This window comes from Lactuca virosa, chromosome 1 (genome assembly GCF_052849685.1).
Source record: "Lactuca virosa cultivar CGN04683 chromosome 1, Lactuca_virosa_CGN04683_v6, whole genome shotgun sequence".
Lineage (NCBI taxonomy): Eukaryota > Viridiplantae > Streptophyta > Magnoliopsida > Asterales > Asteraceae > Lactuca > Lactuca virosa.
Window position 1 is genome coordinate 46,202,622 of NC_136426.1, and position 5,765 is coordinate 46,208,386.

Sequence of the window (5,765 nt, forward strand, 5' to 3'; positions counted from 1 at the left end):
TGCATCGTGTATAGTGACTTCGACGGTGTTTGGTTGTATTCGAACCCCAATGCATGGGTGCTTTTCTAAGGAGTTCATTTTGTTGCATTTTCTTATGCTTGTTTCGGTTTTGTAAATGAAAGAATTTCTCCGTACAAGATACAAACTGCACTATTGGATCTGTAATTTACAACTACTATCGACATACCCTCAAATGCATCAATAATAAGGGATTTAGAATGCACCTTAGCCAACTAACATATAGATCGGGGTCGTTAATGGGTCATGGCGTTCTTCGTTTGATCCTTTGGCTTGCATGTATCGTTTTGTAGGATGAGGTCTTGCTTCCTCGGCCCTTTATCAAGGCAACGTGGCTCGTTTTAAGCTCATCGTTCAAGGAATCAATGCAACACGGCCAGTTTTTCAGGTCGCCATTCGATAAACAAAGACAACGTTTTCAAAATATCAAAAGGCCACATGGCTTGCTTTTAGGTCCTTGTATGGCTTGCTTTCGGGTCGTCTTTCGAGAAAACGAGGCAACATGTTCTAGAAATCAAAGAATCGTTCGAGAAATAAAAAGGCTACGGGGGTAGTTTTCAGGTCGTAGTTTGATAATTCAAGGCAACATGTTCGAGTAATCAAGGCAACAAGGCTTGTTTTCAGGCCGTCGTTCAATAAAAAATCCAAGCGTTCAGGTCGTCGTTCGAGAAACACGGACAACATGTTGTAGAAATCAAAGGCGTTCCATAAATCAAGGCAACGGTGCTGGTTTTCAGTTAGTCGGTCGAAAAACCAAGGAAACATGTTTGAGGTTTCAAGGCAACAAGGCTAGTTTTCTTGTCTTCGTTCCGTAAATCAAGGAATCGGGGATAGTTTTAAGGTTGTTGTTTAAGAAAATCAAGACAACATGTTTTAAAAGTCATGGAAACGAGGGAAGATTTTAGGACACCGTTCGTCAGATCAAGGCAACACGCCAGCTTTCAGCCGTCGTCCGAAAAAGGCCGCCAACATTTTACTTAAACCGAAGCATCGTTCGTGAAATCAAGGCAACGGGGCAAATTTTAAGTCCTTCATTCGAAAAACCAAGCCATCGGGTTCGAGATATCAAGGCAACATGGCTTGCTTTTCAGGTCTTCGTTCGAAAAATCAAGGCAATGAGCATTGCTCTCCGCTCGTCATTCGAGATACCAAGACATCATGTTCTAGAAACCAAGGCCACAAGGCTAGTTTTCAGGTCATCATTCTAAAAATCAAGGCAACAACAATAAAGGCAACAGGCCTAGTTTCAAGGTCATCGTTCAATATATCTAAGCAACAAGTTCGAATAATCAAGGCAACAAGGCTAGTTTTCACGTCGTCGTTCGAGCAAACAAGGCAACATGTTGGGGTGGGCTTCGTTCACGGTTCATTGGGCTTGCCTTGTCGGTGCTCGATGGTGGCTTCGTCGCCATGGTCCCCCTATATATACATCAAGGCAATGGGGATAGCAATCAGGCTTCCGTTTGAGATATCAAGACAACATGTCCTAGAATTCAAGGCCGCAAGGCTAGTTTTCAGGTCATCGTTCTAAAAATCAAGCCAACATGTTCAAGAAATCAAGGCAACAGACACTGGTTTCCCCGAGGATGCATATTTTTTAGTATGCGCACGACGTCGGGGGAAATCAAGGCACCGTGGCTAGTTTTCCGGTCATCGTTCAAGAAATCAAGGCAGCGAGGCTAGTTTTGAGGTCATCATGGCATGTTTTCAAGGCAACGTGTTCGAGTATTCAGGGCAACGATGCAAGTTTCCAGGTCGTCGTTAGAGATAACAAGGCAACGTGTTCCAGCAATCAAGGTAACGAGGCTAGTTTCCAGGTCGTCGTTCAAGAAATAAAGGGAACGGGGCTAGTTTTCAGGACATCGTTCGACATATCAAGGCAACGTGTTGGACAAATCAAGGCAACATGGAACTAGTTAACAAGGCAACGTGTTGGGGGAGGCATCTTTCAAGGCCATCGTTCGACAAATCTAGGCAGCAGGGCTTGTCACCAGGTCATCGTTCGAAAAATTAATGCAACAAGTTCGAGTAATCAATATATACCTCAAGGCAATGTGGATAGCTCCCCAGTTCTCCAAGAGGCTAGTCTTCAGGTCATCGTTTAAAAAATCAAGGCAACAAGCTCAAGGCAATAGGGCTAGTTTCAAGGTCGTCGTTCAAAAAATCTAGGGAACAATGCTAGTCATCAGGTCATCGTTCGACAAAATTAAGGCACACGAATAATGTATGTTTCAATAAAAAAAATTTGCTTTTGGTCCGTAATTACCCGGGGACCGCAGCTTCGACACTTGTACACACACACTACCGAACTTTAACTTTCGAATTGGCAAAAACCCATTCAATGAAAGTTGCTCGAAATCATCGATTTACCTGGTAAATTTTCTTTCGTGATCGAGAAAATGTGCACGGATTTCGAGGTACCGATCAAGATGTGATTTTGGGTAACTTTCATCGGGTTGGGTCGTCATTGGTCACCGGGTGGTCTTGTACTTCCGAATTAGCAAAAACCCATTGAATGAAAGCTGCTCGGAAACCTTGATTTACACGGCAAAATTTCTTTCATGATCGAGAAAATGTGCACGGATTTCGAGTTACCGAGCAAAATGCGATTTTGGCTAACTTTCACCGCGTTGTGTCATCTTTGGTCACCGGGCGATCCTGTACTTCCGAATTACCGAAAACCCATTGAACGAAAGTTGCTTGAAATCATTGATTTACCTGGTAAGTTTTCCTTCGTGATCCATAAAATGTGCACGGATTTCGAGTTACCGAGCAAGATGTGATTTTGGCTAACTTTCATCGGGTTGGGTCATCTTTGGTCACCGGGTGGTCTTGTACTTCCGATTTAGCAAAAACCCATTGAATGAAAGTTGTTCGAAATCATTGATTTGCCTAGAAAAATTTCTTTTCGTGGTCGAGGAAATGTGCGTGGATTTCGAGTTGTCGAGCAAAATTTGATTTTGGCCAGGTTTCATGGGGTTGGGTCATCTGATCACCGGTTAATCTTGACCGTATCTAGTCTTGGCCGAGTCGAAAAATCCCAGACGCTATAATTCTCTATAACTCGCCAAAATGAAGTCGGTTTGGCACGAATTGGACAAGGATAAAGGACCTTACAATAATAAAACCCGGTGACCGGGCCGTAATTCACCAACAACGGTGACGCAACCTCCGATAAAAACACATAACAACCTAAGCCGATGACTTGCGCTTACTAGGGCCACCAATTATACTTTGTTTTCTCATAAGACGTCAAAAATGTCCAAAGAGCAACATATACTCATTTAATATGGGCATGCATCGTGTATAGTGACTTCGACGGTGTTTGGTTGTATTCGAACCCCAATGCATGGGTGCTTTTCTAAGGAGTTCATTTTGTTGCATTTTCTTATGCTTGTTTCGGTTTCGTAAATGAAAGAATTTCTCCGTACAAGATACAAACTGCACTATTGGATCTGTAATTTACAACTACTATCGACATACCCTCAAATGCATCAATAATAAGGGATTTAGAATGCACCTTAGCCAACTAACATATAGATCGGGGTCGTTAATGGGTCATGGCGTTCTTCGTTTGATCCTTTGGCTTGCATGTATCGTTTTGTAGGATGAGGTCTTGCTTCCTCGGCCCTTTATCAAGGCAACGTGGCTTGTTTTAAGCTCATCGTTCAAGGAATCAATGCAACACGGCCAGTTTTTCAGGTCGCCATTCGATAAACAAAGACAACGTTTTCAAAATATCAAAAGGCCACATGGCTTGCTTTTAGGTCCTTGTATGGCTTGCTTTCGGGTCGTCTTTCGAGAAAACGAGGCAACATGTTCTAGAAATCAAAGAATCGTTCGAGAAATAAAAAGGCTACGGGGGTAGTTTTCAGGTCGTAGTTTGATAATTCAAGGCAACATGTTCGAGTAATCAAGGCAACAAGGCTTGTTTTCAGGCCGTCGTTCAATAAAAAATCCAAGCGTTCAGGTCGTCGTTCGAGAAACACGGACAACATGTTGTAGAAATCAAAGGCGTTCCATAAATCAAGGCAACGGTGCTGGTTTTCAGTTAGTCGGTCGAAAAACCAAGGAAACATGTTTGAGGTTTCAAGGCAACAAGGCTAGTTTTCTTGTCTTCGTTCCGTAAATCAAGGAATCGGGGATAGTTTTAAGGTTGTTGTTTAAGAAAATCAAGACAACATGTTTTAAAAGTCATGGCAACGAGGGAAGATTTTAGGACACCGTTCGTCAGATCAAGGCAACACGCCAGCTTTCAGCCGTCGTCCGAAAAAGGCCGCCAACATTTTACTTAAACCGAAGCATCGTTCGTGAAATCAAGGCAACGGGGCAAATTTTAAGTCCTTCATTCGAAAAACCAAGCCATCGGGTTCGAGATATCAAGGCAACATGGCTTGCTTTTCAGGTCTTCGTTCGAAAAATCAAGGCAATGAGCATTGCTCTCCGCTCGTCATTCGAGATACCAAGACATCATGTTCTAGAAACCAAGGCCACAAGGCTAGTTTTCAGGTCATCATTCTAAAAATCAAGGCAACAACAATAAAGGCAACAGGCCTAGTTTCAAGGTCATCGTTCAATATATCTAAGCAACAAGTTCGAATAATCAAGGCAACAAGGCTAGTTTTCACGTCGTCGTTCGAGCAAACAAGGCAACATGTTGGGGTGGGCTTCGTTCACGGTTCATTGGGCTTGCCTTGTCGGTGCTCGATGGTGGCTTCGTCGCCATGGTCCCCCTATATATACATCAAGGCAATGGGGATAGCAATCAGGCTTCCGTTTGAGATATCAAGACAACATGTCCTAGAATTCAAGGCCGCAAGGCTAGTTTTCAGGTCATCGTTCTAAAAATCAAGCCAACATGTTCAAGAAATGAAGGCAACAGACACTGGTTTCCCCGAGGATGCATATTTTTTAGTATGCGCACGACGTCGGGGGAAATCAAGGCACCGTGGCTAGTTTTCCGGTCATCGTTCAAGAAATCAAGGCAGCGAGGCTAGTTTTGAGGTCATCATGGCATGTTTTCAAGGCAACGTGTTCGAGTATTCAGGGCAACGATGCAAGTTTCTAGGTCGTCGTTAGAGATAACAAGGCAACGTGTTCCAGCAATCAAGGTAACGAGGCTAGTTTCCAGGTCGTCGTTCAAGAAATAAAGGGAACGGGGCTAGTTTTCAGGACATCGTTCGACATATCAAGGCAACGTGTTGGACAAATCAAGGCAACATGGAACTAGTTAACAAGGCAACGTGTTGGGGGAGGCATCTTTCAAGGCCATCGTTCGACAAATCTAGGCAGCAGGGCTTGTCACCAGGTCATCGTTCGAAAAATTAATGCAACAAGTTCGAGTAATCAATATATACCTCAAGGCAATGTGGATAGCTCCCCAGTTCTCCAAGAGGCTAGTCTTCAGGTCATCGTTTAAAAAATCAAGGCAACAAGCTCAAGGCAATAGGGCTAGTTTCAAGGTCGTCGTTCAAAAAATCTAGGGAACAATGCTAGTCATCAGGTCATCGTTCGACAAAATTAAGGCACACGAATAATGTATGTTTCAATAAAAAAAATTTGGTTTTGGTCCGTAATTACCCGGGGACCGCAGCTTCGACACTTGTACACACACTACCGAACTTTAACTTTCGAATTGGCAAAAACCCATTCAATGAAAGTTGCTCGAAATCATCGATTTACCTGGTAAATTTTCTTTCGTGATCGAGATAATGTGCACGGATTTCGAGGTACCGATCAAGATGTGA